Here is a 20,537-nt window from a genome sequence, read left to right as displayed (position 1 = left end):
AACATTTAAACGAGCTCACCCAAAATCAGACAAAGGACTGTACTGATTTGGAGCGCAGATAAGGGCTCCCGATGGGGGTATAACTATGGGCCCATCAGGAAGCCACTCTCTCTCTTGCCTCTTCTCTCCTGCCTCCTGCCAGTTATGTTCATTAATAACTAGACAATCTTATTATGAACAGTTAGCTTCTAGCTAGTCATTTATTCAGTACACGATCTCGAGGTACAGCATCTGTAGAGATTCAGCATGTGTGCTTCTGTGTGCAGGCAGCCATCTTGACTACTGCCTTCTGGGTAGCCTAGTGCATCATGGGTAGTGTAGTCTTAAACACATACAACTAAATATACAGCTCTATGCAGCTCTATGGCTCCATCTAGTGTACCACTCTAGAATGACATGTTATTGATCATTACACTGCCTCTCAACTCGCTACCAGATTACAACCAGGATGGGTTGTATGAAGAAGGCTGCGTGGGGCTTTGAATAAACGGGCCCTCAGTCCAGCTCATTCAACCCAACAGGATCAACCAAGGAAGAATATCAACTGAAGAAGAGCCCATCCTGCGAGGTGAAATACCCAGGCAGAGACTTTAATACTGGGGTATTTTACCTGGACGGCACCCTTGCAGCGCGCTGGAACCATGTGACGTCGGCAGGCCACAGAGTGCACAAGGAGTGAACCCAAAACCTTCAACTGTTTTTTAAAAATGTAACAAGTTCTTGGATTGGCGAGCATTAAGTTCTGGCCCCTCATAGTCTAATCTAGTTAGGTATAGGGGTGGGAATTAAGGGGATTGCTAATATAGTAGTTTTCCCTCGAATGTGCCGTGTGTTCCCCATTCCCTTTAAGTATAAGCATTTTATGTCTGTAGTGTGCTGTACCAGTAATTTTCTCATGTAAGATCATAATAATTTTTCAGTTCAATAAAATCTTGGTTCTTTTACACCAAACCACTTGTCTACTCGATTTTCTGTATCGCTGCCTGTATCTAAGTCCGGTGTCCAGAACCCAGGGGGCGAGCGATTCGAACCGCTCACAGAAGGTAGTCAGAGGCAAAGCTGACTGACCAAACACGCCTGTGCAAACCCCCTACACTGCAGATGAGTTTCAAGCTGTATTTCAATTTGGCTTTGTTGTTGTTTTCTTTGTTCAATGGTTTCGCTCAGTTGCAATATGCACCTTTTACATCAAAAAAGAACGATTGTGTTTCAGCTTGTTGTAAATGTAATTCATGTATTATACAAAGGAATAATTTAGAGGAAGGTTGCTTTGTTCTCAAAGGCCTGTTGGTATCACCTGATTTTATTTTTGGGATGGAGTGACACTGTAGATTGACCAGTTTTTCACAGAGAGGAGAAAAAATCCAACTGCAGCAGAGGTGCAAAGCAAAGTCAATGGAAAGGGAGATAAAGTGGGTGTGTGATGGGCGGGTGTGTAATAGGCGGGTGTGTAACAGGTGGGTGTGTAACGGGCGGGTGTGTAACGGGCGGGTGTGTAATGGGTGTATAAGATAAGAACATAAGAAATAAGAGCAGGAGTAAGTCATAGGGCCCCTCGAGCCTGCTCCGCCATTCAATAAGATCATGGCTGATCATCGACCTCAACTCCACTTTCCCACCCGATCCCCATATCCCTTGATTCCCCTAGAGCCCAAACATTTATCTATCTCAGCCTTGAATATACTCAAAGACTCAGCATTCACAGAACCTGGAGCAGAGAATTCTAAAGACTCACAACCTTCTGAGTGAAGAAATTCCTCCTCATCTCCTTATCCTGAGACTATGCCCCCTAGTTCTAGACACTCCAGCCAGGAGAAGCAACCTCTCAGCATCAACCCTGTCAACAGGTGGGTGTATAACAGGCAGGTGTGTAACGGGCGGGTGTAAAATGGGCAGATACAGAAAAAGATTGTTTATAATTTCTTTATTATTATGGGATCATCATGTCAGGAGTCCCTGGGGGTGGCAGGGCGCAAAACAGGCAGAATCGCATTCGCTGCCCGTTATACCACACACCCAATATTCGGTTCTATTCAAGTCAACAGAACTGAATATGTGTTGGAGGCGTATAACGGGTGACTGATACAACACCGCCCGCTTTGCCTCCCCCACCCGGTGAAGGAATAAGCCATATAACCTATTCAGAAAAATACACCATTCTATGAAAGAATTCTGGCTTTATTAAAACATGACAAACTGGGTCTGGAAATCTAGAAACCTAACGATGAAAAAGCTGTGATAGCATTCTGGCTATTGAGATAAGATAAGTTGTTGACACTGAATCAATAACCTTAACTTAAGGCTCCGGTAGGCTGACCTTTTGGAACAAGACAATGGTTCACCCTGGTTAAGGCGTTCTAATTTACACTTCGTAAAGAAGCACAAACATCTGCCTTTGTAAAAATGACATCAAGTAAAACCATTTTTATGATAAACTTAGAACACCTAGAGAAGAGAGATAATTCTGTAGTGCTACCAGCTGAGGTGACTGTAAGAACTGCAGGGGTCAGCAGAAAAATGACTAAAGATAATTAGCTTACATCAGCAGAAAACCTTAAAGGAAATACCACTGGAAAAGGATATAAATATTGAACTCTCAAATGGGATAGTAGACTCGCTTTAAAGGTGCAAGGTGATTCTCAGCTTCAGAGGCGGCTCTGTAAGTCTCCAACTCTTTGTACCTCGAGGATCAAAGATATTTGATTTTGGTGGATAACCTGAATAAACTTTAAGAACTGTAAAACTGTAGCGAAGTTATGATTTCAAAGTAAGGTTCACTGATAATAGGATTGTAAGTTTACCCTTTTTGGAACTGTTAATGTTGCGATTGACTCACCAACTGTAAATTACATGTTGGTTCTTTAATAAATCTATATATTTTTAGAATTGTCTCACATAAGACTTCTGTATCAAACTCGTGAATTCAATCTCTGTACACTCTTTGTTGAGGAGTTGCAGAATTCTGGGGTAGTTTTCCGGAGCCTCATAATATCCGGAATGTTACAGTCTAGCTAAACTTATTAAAAGTACTATCTGGAGGAGAGTAACATTTTCAGGTTGTTCCTTTCCTTTAGGGAGAGATAGTCCAGACCTTTAGACCCAATTAAGCGTCTTTAGGATTCGGCTACCTCAAACTTTAGTTGAAAGTGAACGTCTGAGGAATACACCTGATTCAGGGTAGCCCTAAAGGGGCTAGGACTAGTAATTATCCTTTCAACCCCACGTCCAAATTCACTCCTCCCCCACCCCCAAGTCTTCGCACTGTGGTGACAAACAATTTTAATCAAGTTTTGTGATTTTCGGCCCCTTCCTCAGGTGAACTGTTTGGGCCTTGTTCAGCATCTCCCTGTGGAACGTTGAGATCAACAGCATCCGACAGAGGTGGCCAGGAGGGAGATGCTACGTGTCATTCTAAGACACAACACATCAGTGCACTGACACAGTGCACCAGCTGAAACTCATTAGTCATGATGTACAAAGTTGCTGCACAATTTGGAATTTTATTTTAATTAAACAGGCAGTTAGACACCTGAATCACATTCCTTGCCGAGTATTGCTGTTTATGCCAGTTTTACAATTTGTATCCAGAAAAGCAGACTCAAGATGCTGAATTTACTAATGATGCCGAGTCAAAATTAAGCAAGGGGGAATATGGGAAAGCACTAATTTGCTTGTTGAAAGCCACTCACTAACTGCTTCGACAAGGAAAGCAGATTGAATGTAATAGCAGCAGCTGAACAAAATGCTTTTGGAATGTATGTTTTACTGCTTGATATTACAGCCACTACAAATGGTACTGCCAGCAAGCTCCTCCACATAGCCTTCATTTTGTAATGCTGGCCACTTTGACAGCTTCAATTCTGATTGGTCTGCTGACACAAAAGATGCTGACAGCTCTTGCTCGCCAGAAATGTAGGTTACTTCCCTTGAAGGACCAGCTTGCTGTGGATGAGTGTGCTGGAGCGTGAGAGAAGATCAATCAGGGTTGCCAAATTCAATTAACATCTCTCACCTTTGCCCGCTCATCAGGGATCGACCAGTTGCACTGGGTGCTGCGCATCAAACGATCCAATGTGCGGTGAGCATAGAGTGGCTGGAAGTAGATTTGCAACTCGGATTCTGCAAGCAGCTGTATTCTTCATCTTTTCCATGAGGTGTTGCCAAGGAGAAGGCCAGCATTTCCTGTCACAGAGGAGTGTACATCAGAGGAACAGTCATAGAATAGAAACACACAGCACACAAGGAGGCCATTCGGCCCATCGTGCCTCTTTGAAAGAGCTGTCCAATTTAGTCCCACACCCCAGCTTTTTCCCCATGACCCTGCAAATTTGTCCTCTTCAATGACATCGCCAATTGCCTTTTAAAATTTCCTATATAATCTGATTCCACCACCCTTTCAGATATTGCATTCCAGATCTTAACAGCCCTCTGTGTGAAGAAATGTCTCCTCATTTCCCCTCTAGTTCTTTTGCCAATCATTTTAAATCTATGACCTCTGGATACCGACCCACCTGCCAGAAGAAATAGTGTCTCCCTACTTGCTCTATCAAAACCACTCCTAATTTTGAATACCTACATTCGGTCCACTCTTAATCTTCTCTGCTCTAAAGAGAACAATCCCAGCTTCTTCAATCTCTCCACATTTTATTTATTTATTCACAGGATGTGGGCATCGCTGGCAAGGCCAGCATTTATTGCCCATCCCTAATTGACCTTGAGAAGGTGATGAGCCACCATTTCAGAGGGCAGTTAAGAGTCAACCACATTTCTGTGGGTCTGGAATCAAATATAGGCCAGACCAGATAAGGGTGGCAGATTTCCTTCCTAAAGAACATTAGTGAACCAGATGGGTTTTTATGACAATCCGGTAGCTTCATAGTCGCCATTACTGATATTAGCTTTATTTTTTTTAATTCAGATTTATTTAATTAACTAAATTTAAATTCCCCAGCTGCCATGCTGGGATTGTGAACTCCTGTACTCCGGATCATTAGTCCAGGCCTCGGGATTACTAGTCCAGTAACATAACCACAATGCTGCCGTACGCCTACCTGAAGTCCCTCATCCCTGGTATCATTCTGGTAGACCTCCTCTGTACCCTTTCCAGGGCCTTGACATCCTTCCGAAAGTGTTGTGCCCAGCATTGGACACAATACTCCAGCTGAAGCTTAAACAGAGGTTTGTAAAGGTTTAGCATAATTTCCTTGTTTTTGTATTCAATGCCCCTATTTACAAAGCCAAGTATCCCATATGCTTTCTTAACCGCCTTCTTAACTTACCCTGCCATCTGCCAAGATTTGTGAATATGCCCCCCCAGGTCCCTCTGTTCTTTCACCCCCTCAAAATAGCACCATTTAGATTATACTGCCTCTCCATGTTATTGCTCCCAAAGTGCATCACTTCACACTTATCCGCATTAAATTGCATCCGCTGTGTGTCTGCCCATTTCCCCAGTCTGTTTATGTCCTCCTGATGTCTGCTACAATCAAACTTAATATTTAGTGTGATGCCAAGTTTTGTATCATCTGCAAACTTCAAAATTGTACCCCCTATACCCAAGTCCAGGTCATTTATATATAACAAGCAAAGTAATGATCCTAATACCGACTCCTGGGGGACCCCACTGCATACTTCCCTCCAGTCAGAAAAACATCTGTTTACCACTACTCTCTGCCTCATATCCCTTAGCTGATTACATACCCAACTCTTTAATACCATGTGCTTCCATCATCTGAATAAATCTGCTATGAGGAACATTATTAAATGCCTTTTGAAAGTAGATATATATAACATCTACCACACTACCTTCATCAATCCGCTCTGCTACATCATCAGAGCACTCAAACAGGTTAGTCAGACATGATTTGCCTTTAACAAATCCCTGATCTGATCTCTCCGCACCTCCCTACAGTAATAAAGTGGCATGGGCGGAGTCCTGGGAACAGGTTGCCCACCCACCCTCTCAGTTGAGGATGGTACGAGGCACAGGAAGACAAAGAGAAAGAAACAGGGGCAAAATGCTTTCTGAAGAAAAACCCCTCAATATTCGGGAGGTATTTCACCCTTTCGAGATGTAACACCATTTCTGCTGCTACTCAGCAAACTTGCTCAAGGCAGTTTTCAGCTAATTTCAATGTCAAATTAATAGTAATGAAAGCATTTTACTCTCTCTTTTTCCTCTACGACTCAATGTCCTGAGTTGTCCTTCAACTCCCAGTCTCTCAGTCCACCATCCACAAATGCCCCTTGCATGTTATTCATTCTTCTTACAGTTCCTGCTGCATTGAGATCAGGAATCATTACACGGTCTGCTCCTCTAACCCCTTCGCAGGACCTCAAAAATGTGGAACTCCTTACCGTGCTCACAGCTCTCTCCAATCTCAGATCTGTAAAGTTTAAAAAGCCAAGCTTGGCATCACCCATCTCCACCTTTTGATTTACCTCTTCTTTTTCTCCCCTACGCTTTTCAGCTTGGTACTGCCGTGCACATCAGCCAGGTTTCCCAATTAAAAGGAATTCTACTTGTTGCACGATCAAGACCAATAGCACGTTGCTCAGATTTGCCAACACTGAGTAAACATGCTATATGTATACTTCTAACTGATTACAGTTTCATCATCTTCCCTTGATCTCTCACTTAAATACATAAGTTAAGAAAAACCTTGCAATTTCCATCCAAATGCATGGAAAGTAGTGTGAACTGAAAGTGCAGAACAGATTAAAATTGGTATCAAAGGATTGAAAAGCATTCAATTTCCTTGTTTCATGATGTTCAAAAAATGGCATAAGAAAAGCTCCTATTCTTTTGACTGGAGTGATTTTTTGAAGGTTAATGTTAATATTTCCCATCAACTGAAGCAATTCTCTTTCTTTTGCCTGGCTTCTTACTGATTTATCAAATGTTTTCAGACAATAGACCAATTTCCACCAAAGTATGATATGTTCCCTGCTTCAGAATGATCGGGAAATTGAGATGATTTGGACGATTAAACCCATGATAGCTGCAACAATAATTTCACTCCCAAAATACTGGGCTATAAAAAGTCTCTGTGCTGAGGTGATGGATGACCGTTGTTTGACCCTGCCTAATAAAGCTTTTCAAACCTAACCTTGGAGAATTGCCTGTATTAGCACCAGGTTGATGCTTCTATTACTGCAGTTGCCATCGGACTGAGTTTGGCTGAATCCTTAAGGAAGTTTTTTTTTATTTGTTCATGGAATGTGGGCGTCGCTGGCAAGGCCAGCATTTATTGCCCATTCCTAATTGCCCTTGATAAGGTGGTGGTGAGCCGCCTTCTTGAACCGCTGCAGTCCGTGTGGTGAAGGCGCTCCCACAGTGCTGTTAGGGTGGAGTTCCAGGATTTTGGCCCAGCGACGATGAAGGATCGGCGATATATTTCCAAGTCATAATGGCGTGTGACTTGGAGGGGAACGTGGAAGTGATGGTTATCCCATGTGCCTGCTGACCTCTAGGTGGTAGAGGTCGCGGGTTTGGGAGGTAATTTTTATGCTGTCATTAGGGAACTCGGTTGCGAGAAAATCTGCAATGACTAGGCCTAGATTCAAGCCCAAGCCACAGGAGTGAAAGGTATTGGATTAAACGTTGTCATCACCCAGTCATGTACAGACAAGTGCAAGTTTGCATTTCAAACAGAGGCATCATCAATTTACCACTTGAAATATGTTTGGCGGAGCTCTTCAGCAGTGCTTGTGTACCTGCCGTGCAAAGGGGGAATTTTAACCGCCTCCCCCCGCCCTCCGATCAACAGGAAAGGAGCAGAGCAGCAGTTAAAATAAGGCAGCTCTATCCCCGTTCCATTCCCGCCGATTCCCCATTTTAACTCCATTGGTTTTGATGGCAGATGCGGCCCTCATAAAATACTTCATGCTTCAAGATGTTATTAATATTCAGGAACAACGGGACCATTTTCTTCCAACTTACACCTGGGATACGTTTATTTTCTTGATGCAAAGCAGTGCAAAACAGGGCCGAAACCCATAACGCCCCTTTGCGCTTCACGAGCGCTTCCACGGGTTACTGGGAGGAGAGCGGCAAGTGTTTCCAACTGGAGCAAACGTAAGAATGTAAATGTGATGGTAATGAGGAGGAAGTGACATCACATTGCCTCTTTATTCTGGGTCACCGCTTGGTCGAGGCCCACAGCAAGTGTCCCCAGCCCCTTGGCATCAGAGGATCTGAGAAGGGGCAGGCAGCAAACACATCAAAGCACCAAAAAGCCAAATAGTTTATTTTTTTGCAAGGCCAGTACGACGAGCAATGTTGCTGAAGAATTCTATTTGCTGTTACTAGGAGGCCCCAAAATGAGCAATCTCTACTACTACTGCAGGCCTCTCAAGCTATAAAGGGCAGCCTTGATCTCCCTGGATCCACCCAGACACCTGCCATGCTGCTTGAAAGAGGGGCAGAATAGTGGACTGCCTTCATCTGAATATATCGTGACAGGTACCATGGAAGTGAAGCATTGATTTGCACGATGCAGTGTTGGTGGTCAGAGACTAGCCTCACCGTGAGAGATTGGTGGACTTTACCATTATGTGAGTGACCGGATTGATGATGATAGGAGGAGATATAGCCACATGGATTTAATCTGTGGCCCCTTGTATTTTGAGGAATCTGCCACTCTGTACAATTGCAAATTCCCTCTCATGACGATGCTGAGCATCCATCGTGAAGCTAATGAACTGCTTGCATGAGGAAACAATGGGCTGAATCTTAACACCCAAAAATGGGTGGGTTCGAGTCATGTCAGAGGTTAAAATGAAGAATTCTGAAATAGGAATTGAACCCGCCCACTTCCGGTTTTAATGGAGGCGGGACATGGGGCAGTTGACCAATCCGCTCATGGGAAGTGGGTTGATCTTTTGAATATTATAATCAGGATGCCTGCCTTTTTTTTAACATTGATTCTATTTTTAACATGTTTCCGCCGGTTTTCCCAGGCTTCGGGAAACCCAGCAACTGAAAGGGGGCGAGAAGGGCTGAATCAATGAGGTAAGTGCCTTTACAAACTGCTTGTGGGCCAGGAGGAGCAGGAGTGTTTTCGCCAGGCCCAAAAAACTAACCCTGTAAAACCACCCCCACCTACGCGATCTGTCTGTTCCCCCTGACCGTCGGATCCCCCGACCACCATCGGATCCCCCGACCACAACTGCCATTGGATCCCCCTGACTACCATCGGCTACCTGAACACCATCAGGGCATCCCTCACCACCGCCCACCACAATCGGGAGCCCCCCGCAATCAGGGTCCCCATCGTGATCAGGAACCCCCCCCCACAACACAATCTCTTTCACTCCCCAACTACATCTACCTGCTCTCATAGGCTGTGGCTTTGTAAAGGAGGCTCCCCACCCAAAAGGCCTCTAGCCTGTCAATCAGGCCACCTGTGGGCAGGAACCTGACGGAAATTTTTTTAAAGGAGCCCTGCAGTTAAAAAACTACAGGACATTTGGTAAACCCGTTCTTCCGGGTTTCCCGACCTCACAACAGCACCACCCCACCCGCCCCACCCCCTGCCCGCACAGAGCTTGCCTCCAGCTAAAATCCAAGCCAGTACATTAGAAAACCTGCCTGCTGCATGCGTGCACAGCTGATTAATTCATGTCAGATAAATCTCCTGAAACTGCCTGTGGCATAAAAATTTAGTGCGGTGGTAACCTTTACAGCCACTGGGTTTACTGGAGCTGGCCTGGAGATCTTGGATGGCTTCCTCTCGTGCATTGATTCTTGCTGAGGTGCAAGAAGGAGTTGCAGAGTCTGTAAATTCTGGTGGCTGGGGAGCAGCTGGTGGACGCCAGATGCCTCGTGTTCAGCCTGACCAGATTGTGTTCCCATTTTGTTCCTACTCTGCGTGCACTAAGAATGACAAATACAAGAGTGTTCCCAAAGGGAATGCCATAGTGTAGAATGGGTAAGGATACAAAGATTTTGAAGTAACTCAGCAAAAGATCCTAAGGTGCGTGTGGGTACTGTCAATAGCTTGGGGTGCCAAGCTGTTGCAAAGTTGGGATTTGCGCAGGCCTATAATAATCAGGCATGTGTGTCTTTATGAATTCACTTGCGCCTTTACCATTGCACCCGAGCACAGTTGGGTCCTTGTTTTGTGCAGGCGGTAATTAAGACCAATTCAAGTGGAGCAGTTAGAATGAGAAATATGACTGATTATGTCGCGCCATATTTACAGCTTCATTTTCATATGGCCACTGCTTTGAGCTGGGAAAGGTACTCGTGGGGCCTGGTTAACTTCTGTGCCACACCCTTGTGATTGTTAGTATGACATGGTGCGTTATGTCAATCTGGCCGTGCGGGTGTGAAACAGGAATGTTTTTTTATTAAAATTTAATGGCTTGGCCCCATGACTTCTTCACCAGAAATCTAGTCCGACTATAGCCAAAACACGAAGTAAATTGCGCTTCCACTGAAAGTATCTAATTTCTCTGGAGAGCCCTGGGTTAAACTTGTGGTCTGTTTTGAGTAACAGCGGTGCTCACGGCTGCAGCTACGGCTCACACTCCAGCTTACCAGCCAGTGACTTGTGCTGGAAAATGTACTTATGGGTATTGTGTGAGGGCAGGATGGTCTTGCCTTTGATGCTCCCCGTTGCTGAATGTCTTGCCGACAATCTATGTGAAGGTTCATGCATGGAGAACAACCTAGTTGGATGGTGTTATGTATTGTGTGTTCTATTGTGTGTTCTCCTCCCACCTGTGGTGGCGCTGTCACAGGAGATAAATGGTTGGGTGTTCTCTGTTAAGTTTAGCTCTCTTTGTTCGGAACTTTCCAGAACTTCCTTTCCTTCCAATAAAGCACTTCATGTTTGAATCTCTGAGTTCTGAGTCCTAAATTGTGTCTAGGTAGAAAGGTACCGACACAACAAGTGGCAATGAAGAGCGGATGAATCTGCGTATGTTACGGGTGCAGTGAGTAAACAGAAAATTTAATTTGAAACGTGAGATGGCTACTATATTTGGAAACATCGGTGATTTTGAAGAAAATGTGGAGCAATGGAGCATATATACAGAACGTTTTGACTATGTTGTATTGGCGAATGCGGTGGCAAATGAAAAGGTCGTGCCTACCTTTTTGAGTGTAATTGGGCCGAAGACATTCAATTTACTTCGCAGCCTCGTGCAGCCAGATAAGCCAGGAACTAAAACATATAAGCAACTAGTGGAAATTCTTGGAGCACATTTTTCACCAAAACCTCTGGTTATTGCTGAGAGATTTAGATTTCACAAACGGAATCAAGAGGCGGGGGAATCAGTGAAGATGTTTGTTGCTGCTTTAAAAAGGTTATCAGAACACTGCGAGTTCAAGGAGGTGCTGAATGACACCATTAGAGACAGACTTGTGTGTGGTCTGCAAAATGCAGCCACACAGAAGCGCCTTCTTACTGAGGACAACCTTACTCTTGAAAAGGCCATTGAAGTTAGTGTCTCCATGGAGATGGCGGAAAAGGAGGCTCACCAGTTGAGTTCAACAGGGAGAGTTCACAAGGTGTTGTCTGAGCCTAAAGGTGCGTGGAACGGCACATGTTACCGTTGTGGGAAAATGGGCCATCACGCTAATGACTGCTGGTGTATGGAGCTGGAATGCCGAAATTGTGGCAAAAAGGGCCACATTGAACGCGCCTGTAGAGGTAAAAAAAGAACAGACAGAGCTGGGAAGCATGGAAGCAAAATGTCTGTATTTGGACAAGAGAGGAAACAGAGTGTTCATTCAGTGCAGTATGATGGAACAAGCAAAACAGAGGGGAGCGACACCTCTGAGGAGGAAGAGGTGCACATACTGACGGTTGCAGGTGATTCAAATGGCTACTGGGTGTCACCACTGGTGGAGGGACAATCAGTGCGGATGGAGGTGGACACAGGCGCGGTTGTGTCCCTTGTTTCAGACACTCTCTACAACAAAATGCTAAAGCCTCTTACCCTTCAGCCAACAAACATTGTGCTAAAGACGTATACCGGCGAACCTGTGGCCATGAGAGGCGTCATTGAGGTGACAGTTAAATTGAACGGACAGACTGCAAAACTGCCACTATATGTGGTAAAGGGAAATTACCCATCTCTACTGGGACGTGCGTGGCTAGAGAAAATCACGCTGGTCTGGCCTGCAGTCCGCATGATGTCAAAAGGGGAGTCAGGTCTGACTGCAGTGTTAAACAAACACGCAGAACTCTTCAATGGGGAACTTGGGAGCATGAAAAAGATCAGCGTGAGACTGGACATTAAACCTGACAGCAAGCCGAAGTTTCACAAAGCCCGACCTGTACCCTATGCAATTAGGCCAAAAGTTGAGGCTAACTTGGAGGCCTTAGTCGAGAATGGAGTCCTGGAGCCTGTGAACATGAGCAAATGGGCCACACCCATTGTTCCTGTCCTGAAAAAGGATGGATCTGTTCGAATCTGCGGGGATTTTAAAGTGACTATTAACCCGGTACTGTCTGTGGAACAGTACCCTCTTCCCCTCATTGATGATCTTTTTACGGGCCTGGCCGGAGGGCAAAAGTTCAGCAAAATAGACTTATGCCAGGCTTATCTACAAATGCATGTCGATGACAAATCAAAGGAGCTGCTGACAATTGTGAGACACAAGGGGCTATACAGGTACTGCCGCCTTCCATTTGGAATTACGTCAGCCCCTGCTCTATTCCAAAGGGCAATGGATCAGATTTTGAGTGGACTGCCAGGAGTCCAGTGCTACCTGGACGACATCCTTGTCACTGGGACAAATGAGGAGGATCATCTTCTGAACTTGGATGCAACACTACAACGACTGAAAGAGTACGGACTCAGAGTTCGTAAAGACAAATGTGAATTCTTTCAGTCTTCAGTTGAGTACCTGGAGCATGTGGTTGACGCTACTGGCCTGCATAAGGCGCCGTCAAAGGTCAAGGCGATCGTGGAGGCCCCAGCACCCCAGAATGTGAGCCAGTTACGTTCATTTCTGGGGCTACTTAACTACTATGGGAAGTTTATTCCAGACTTAGCAACATTGCTGAAGCCGTTACATCAGTTGCTATGTCAAGGCAAAACATGGAAATGGACTGAACTGTGCAAGGAAGCTTTCGCCCAAGCAAAGAAAGCATTGCTGAATTCGGAGGTCCTGACACACTTCGACCCAAAGCTACCCATGCAGCTAGCATGTGATGCATCACCATATGGTGTGGGAGCAGTCATATCCCACATCATGCCTTCGGGTGAAGAGAAACCTATCGCCTTCGCATCACGCACCTTGAACAAGGCCGAGAGTAACTATGCGCAGATCGAGCGCGAGGCCTTGGGAATCATTTTTGGAATTCGAAAATTTCATCAGTACCTGTTTGGGAGAAGGTTCACACTACTGACCACCACCGTCCATTGACTTCAATCTTCGGGCCCCACACCGGAATTCCATCTCTCGCTGCAAGCAGGATGCAAAGGTGGGCTTTACTGTTGTCAGGACACACATACGACATCAAATATCGCAAATCAGACTTGCATGGCAACGCAGACGGTCTCTCGAGGCTACCCTTGCCTGTTACTCCCCCAGAGCCTCATCAGATAGACATCTTCTACTTTAGACAAGTGGAGGGAGCACCTGTCACTGCAGTTCAGGTGCGAAGGTACACCCGCAACGATCCAGTCCTGTTTGAGTTAATGGATGATGTCATTCGAGGGAGAGCGATAGGAGATTCTCCTAGTTTGAAACCTTACGTTTCAAAAAGAAATGAGCTCTCCGTCCAGGCAGGTTGTCTTCTTTGGGGATGCCGTGTCATCATTCCGCCACCTCTGAGGGAACCTATACTGCAACAACTTCATACAGGCCACAGTGGGATGGTTCGGATGAAGGAAATGGCAAGAAGCTACTTCTGGTGGCCAGGTCTCGATGGGAATATTGAGGAGAAAGCCAAAACATGTTCCCCATGTCAAAGGGTCCGGAATGTTCCACAGCTGGCAACCCTACACCCCTGGGGTTGGCCTGTAGAAGTGTGCCAGCGAGTACATGTGGACTTCGCCGGTCCTTTCGAAGAGAAGATGTTTATGGTGGTTGTGGATGCTTGTAGCAAGTGGCCGGAGGTCGGTGTGATGAGGTCTACCACGGCAGAGAAAACAATTGAGAAACTTGGTGAGATGTTCAGCCGTTATGGCTCACCGGAACAACTCGTAAGTGACAACGGTCCAAAATTTTTTTAACAGGAGTTTGCAACCTTCCTGCATGTGAATGGTGTCCAACACATCAGGTCTGCGCCCTATCATCCCTCTACTAATGGCCAGGCAGAAAGGTTCGTGCAAACTTTGAAGCATGCCTTGAAGGCATCGCAAGGTCAGGGCTCAATCCACCAATGTCTGAACAGCTTCCTGTTGTCCTACAGAAATGAGCCGCATGCCACAACCAAAACTTCCCCCGCTTCGCTCATGATGAAGAGGCAGTTGCGGACAAGTTTTGACTTACTCAAACCTCCAAGGGCAGAACAGGTTGTCCATTGTCAACAACAAGCTCAAGTTGAAAAGAGAGAGAAAAGAGCCAAGGAGAGACAGTTTCACCCTGGAGAGCACATCCTAGCTCGAAACTACAACACTGGACCGAAATGGGTTCCTGCTACAGTGATCGCGCAGACAGGCCCTGTGTCTTACACGGTTGAGACTGCTGAGGACGTCGTCTGGAGAAGATACACAGATCAACTGTTGCTAGGTGCAGAGACAGCCACAGAGGATCCAACGGCTGGTTGGCCTGAACTGTTTCCGGATGATACCGCAAACCAGCATCCTTTGCCACAGTGCTCTTCTCCAACACAGGAAGTCAAAGAGACTGTTCCACCTGTGCAAACTCCTGACTTTCGACTGACACAGGCACCTTCTCCATCCAGGCCTGTGTCAATGCCTACTGCTGTGGAAGCCAGCGATGACCGCCAGTATCATAAGAACATAAGAACATAAGAAATTGGAGCAGGAGTAGGCCAATCGGCCCCTCGAGCCTGCTCCACCATTCAATAAGATCATGGCTGATCTGATCCTAACCTCAAATCTTCTATCACTCTGCATCCAACCGAACCCATGTGATCTCCCGGGAGAGGCGAAAAACCAGATAAAGACCCAATAATCCTGTCAAAGAGCGGCGGCCTCCAAGACGCTTGGATCTGTAGGCTTAGTGACTTACCCACAAGACTGGGGCAGAATAAACCCCAGGGTAAAGTCAGGGGTTGAGGCAGTCTACCTCTACCCTAGGTTCGTTGAGTGCATTGAAAGTAACTTACCTGTTCAGGAATAAGGTGGACCTTCCATTTAAGAGGGGAGGAAATGTTATGTATTGTGTGTTCTATTGTGTGTTCTCCTCCCACCTGTGGTGGCGCTGTCACAGGAGATAAATGGTTGGGTGTTCTCTGTTAAGTTTAGCTCTCTTTGTTCGGAACTTTCCAGAACTTCCTTTCCTTCCAATAAAGCACTTCATGTTTGAATCTCTGAGTTCTGAGTCCTAAATTGTGTCTAGGTAGAAAGGTACCGACACAACAGATGGCACACCAGAAGGTACCTGTGGAGCCATATATCAACATGGCGCAGTGGCTTCAGAAGAGGAAGCAAGAAAAATACGTGATTACAATAGTGGTCCTTACAGTTCCATTTTGTCACTTATTGCTGTGCCATCTTCCGCTTGGCCAAGTGTACCTTAAGGTGCTGGTTGAACACTTTCACTAGAGATATAAAATACAAATATAGAAAATGTGGACTCAAGTGCCTAGTTTGCGAAGGGTCAAAATATTTTACCCACATTGCCTATTAACATCTTCTGCCTGAATGAATATAAAACAAGCATTAGGAATCATTGTAATTGCAGACCTTTGAAAAAGAAAATGACATGTGAATAGAAACATAGTCGTGATTTTTATTCATCTGAGGGGGCAGGTTTGGAGAAATCGGAGAAATTGGGGGCGGGCTGCGAACCCGCCTCCATCCCGTCTCCACGCAGCTTTGGCAAGTGTCGGGCCAGCCGCTCCCGAACTGACTCGACACCAGACGGCGGGACAGGTTGTTCAGGCAGCTAACAGATCGTTAACTGCCTGGATAATCCTATTTTAAAGGGCCGATCAGATTTTTGTGGTTTTTCAACATGCTGCCCGCCTTCATTGAAACACGTCTGGTGAATCCAGCCGGGTTGAGCGAGGACCTGAATTGTTGCCAACTGCTCGAGCAGCTTAAAAGCGGTCCTGCCACCTCTCATTCTTTCACATTCCACAATTTAGTGCTTTGAGGTTTGGGAGACATTTTGCAGCTTGACTAATCTTGTGAGTGTTGAGGCTGAAATCCATCTACTGTGTGACCTCCTTGGAATATCCTCTGGCCACTTTGTCTGAGCGCACACAACCTTCATTCTTCGACTGAGATATATACCAACGGTATGGGAACCATTTATATCCTCTCATCCTGGTCGTCAGATTCGGAGGAACAGTAGCTGCGGCAGCAGCGCAACCAAGCACAGCAGCAGCAGCAACAGCAGGAGCGCTAACCTTCTCCTCAGCCATCTGCTGATGCACAGGGCAGAGGGTGTCAGCGCAGGGCTGCACCTCGTCGCAGGAGATACCTCCAACACAAGGTTTACAGGCAGAGGATGAGCTTCCTCAACATGAGTGAGCAGCAGTGCCAAAGGAGGCTGAGACTTCCGCGAGAGGTAGTCGCTCACACCTGCGCAATGCTGCACCAACACCTGGAGCCCAGAGGAGTGGGTGGACACTCCTTATCAGTGGCTGTCAAAGTCACCACTGCACTCAACTTCTTTGCTTCGGGCTCCTCCCAGGGATCATCAGCAGACATCAACGGCATCGCTCAGTCAGACACACATGCCTGCATCACGCAGGCTACCAATGCCCTCTTTGCAAAGGCGCACAATTACATCCACTTCTCCACGGATGAAGCAAGTGTAACTTAGCGTGCGGTTGGCTTTGCAAATATGGCAGGCTTCCCAAGGGTGCAGGGCATCGTAGACTGCACACATGTGGCCATTAGGGCACCCCATCACAACCCAGCTGTATTTGTCAACCGCAAGGGCTTCCACTCCCTTAACATCCAGCTGGTGTGTAACCACAGGAACATCTTCATGCATGTTTGCGCCAAGTACCCTGGCAGTTGCCATGACTTCTTCATCCTGCGGCAGTCTACTGTGCCTCAGCTCTTCAATCCGCCAACCCAACTTTCCGGCTGGCTCCTTGGAGATGAGGGCTATCCTCTGAAAAAGTGGCTAATGACACCGCTGAGGAGGCCATCAAACAAGGCTGAGGAGCGGTAAAATCTGAGCTACATTTCCACCAGAAGCATCATAGAGCAAACCATCGGCTTTCTCAAAATGCGATTCTGATGCCTCGACCGATTTGCTGGAGCCCTCCAGTATGCACCAGCCAGGGTCTCCAGAATCATCGTCGTCTGCTGTGCCCTGCACAACATCGCACAGCAGCGTGGCTTAGTACTCCCTGAGGAACAAGTAGCTCAGCACAGAACATCCTCGGACAAGGAGGAGGAGTCACGCCTTGCAAGGCCAGATGTGGTCAATGCAGCAGCACTCGAGCACATTGCTGGCCGTCACACAAGGGATGCACTCATCCATGCCAGATTCGCGTAAGCTTATGCTTCAACTACAACTGGCTAGCATATGGCAATGAATGTGTGGACGACATTCTTAAAACGTCATACATCATCTCTCCAATAAACAGTGCTTTCCTAACACTCTCAGCATCATCATTACAAATGCATGTCACCCTGAGGCCTCAATGTGTAACTTCCATTTCCCAGAACACATAGGCCAGACATTCAACTGTTTGCCATAACTTTTGTTTAATACATTCACAAAAGCATGACAATTCAAAATATTAAACAGATCCAAACACAACAGAACAAAACACCCAAATGACTCCTTTTTTGACTATTTGTGCTTTATCTTCCTCTTACGTGTGATTCTACGTGGTGCTTCCCCTGTGGCTTCAGCAGGTGTAGATGCACCTTGCTCACTTTGATGCTGCGTCTGCTTAGACGCCTTTGGCGGGCGTCCTCTGGGCTTGGGAGCCTGGGATGGCTCCTCCACAGTCTGCTCTTCCTGTGGCTGTGCAGGGGCTGAGACGGCCATCTCAGTTGGGTATGCAATGTGGGTCTCTGAGCAAGGGCTCCGCAGTGGCATGGTCATGTTAGCGCTTGGAGAGAAGCCACACTTCCATGTTGCCTGCCACCAACATCCCTCTCATGGGTCAGCCGCACTTCAGTGTTAGCAAGTGGATGGAGAGCACCTTGCTGCACATCAGGAGGACCATGAGGACCCGTATCTGTACTGGCAGTCCTCATAACAAGGATGTCCATGTACCTCAGGCACCTCTCCTCAATAGATGCCCATCTCTCCTCCATAGCTGACAATGGCCCAGAAATTCGGGTCCCAATGCGTGAGTACGCACGGGGTACTCACGCATGGACCCGATGGAAGTGCCGGTTTCTTGCATGCACTACGCATGCGCGGGAAACCGGCACTTCCGATCCTCTGAACGAAGGGGTTCAGAGGTCGAACGCGTGCGCGCGGGAGTCTGCGCGTGCGCTTTGAACTTACGTTTTTTTTACAGGTTTTTCCGTGAGGGTAAGTCTTTAGATTTTAGAAATGTAAAAACCAGGCATAAGGACTGCATTTTAAAAGGTATGGTCAATTAATTAAAATTAAAAAAAAATTTCCACAGGTTTATTATTTTTAAATACTTTAAAGCAAGGTAAGTTTATTTTTAGCCCCATTTTTTTATAAAATTACTTCTTTCAAAAATTTAAATTATTGTTTAAAATAGTTATTTAATGTAATTTATAGTTTATTTTAAAAGTGTGATTTAAAAATAAATTTATTTGAAGGTTAACTACTGTTTTGGGCCCTCAGCTTTCATACGTTTTGACAGGTCTTTCTGTCAATCTTATGAATGGGCTTTTCCCTCCTCTGATGGGCTGCCCATGGCTTACGTGATCCCAGGGGACGCATCGCACTAACTATGCCCCTGGGACATGCCAGCACAGCGCGCCGGCCTCTGGGCCAGGCCCCGGAGAGGAATTCTACGCAAGCCCAGAGCTCAACTGCCGGCGCGCTAGGTAAGTGTAGGTCGGGGGCTTGCACCTGCGGGAAGCCCCTGACCCAAATTTCTGGGCCAATCTATTTTGAAGAGTCACCATGTTTTCGTTAGCCTGGTGACTTATGTCCTCCATGGCGGTTGCCACCCTCTCCATGGCGACATGTTCATGCACCATTGCTCATGTTAGAGATGGACTCCTCCATTTTCTCCACACTCGCAGTTACCCTGGATGCAAACCCTCTCAGAGACTCCGGCACTTGTTCCTAGAGTTCCAGCTCCGCTCTCTTTCTGGATGGCCCCAGAGGCACAGCGTCTGCAAGCAGCTGAGCGGAGCTAGGAGATTCCTGCGACCTCCGACGAGGAATCTACACTGCTGTCGCTGTCTCCACCATCTGCTGATGCTCACTTGTGAGCTGTGATACACCAGGTGGCAACACTACTCTATGTCGCGAAGGACCCACCGAGGTGTGAGTGTCTGCACTGGTGTTGGGTGTGCTGAGTCCTGGTGATGCTGTTCCCTCAGAGGCGGCAGGGTCCTCTAAGGAGTCGTCTGACTGTTCCTCCTGTACAGTGGGGAGGGGGGCGCTCGATGATCCTGTGTGTGGGTAAGGCATGAATTAGACATCTGATTTTGAGGTAGCAGACACATCCTTTTGTGCAGATGATACAAAGCGAATCTCTGCACATGATATGCCATTGCAGTCAATCATTAAATTTAAATGAGAGGGATGAAACTCTATTCTGTCACCAGCTTCATCTAGTGCGCCTGTCTCTCCATCGCCCGCTTCCAGATTCTCGCCATCTCCAACGATTTTGTGTGCAGCCTCCTCAGCACTTGTCAATGTTGCGAGGGTTGGTGTGCCTCCTCCTGTCTGTGCTCTCTCCATCTTATTGTGGGCTATCCTTTCCTGCAAGGAGGGACACAAGTGGAGCTTCAGCAAGAGTGATGGAGTGACTGTGAAGAATCCATAACATAGAAGCTTAGAGGGAGACCAAGATGGAGTGAAGTGCCAAGGGGAAGCTGCCTCCCTGTGCCTTGTTAGTTGTTGTCAATACATAACAGTGTGAGCGAGTGTGAGGGGTGCATAGGCATGATGGTGAGGTCATTCAATACACAGAAAGAGATGGATAGGTAAGGGTGCAAGGGAAGCAAGGGTATGGTGGGATGTGGAGGAGCAGGCTGACAAAGCAGAGTGCTGGTGATGAGAAGAGAAGGGAAGCAGATTGAAGGTAAGTGTGATGTGACACTCACTTTTAATGATCGCAGAAGGTCATTAAAGCGTTTCCTGCCCTGGATCCAGGTGCGTGAACAAATGGACCTTGCTCTGACGTCCTCAGCAATGTGCAGCCAGGCTGCCTTTGTTTGCTGAGGAGGCTTCCTCCGGCCATCGGGAGGGAACAGAATCTGCCTGCACCATCTTACTCCCTCCTCAAAAGCTTGGAGGGAGTCCTCAGTGA

The sequence above is a fragment of the Somniosus microcephalus genome, chromosome 23 (genome assembly GCF_052327205.1).
Source record: "Somniosus microcephalus isolate GS21.2 chromosome 23, FLI_Smic_1.0, whole genome shotgun sequence".
Classification (NCBI taxonomy): Eukaryota; Metazoa; Chordata; class Chondrichthyes; order Squaliformes; family Somniosidae; genus Somniosus; species Somniosus microcephalus.
This window is presented reverse-complemented; position numbering follows the sequence as displayed.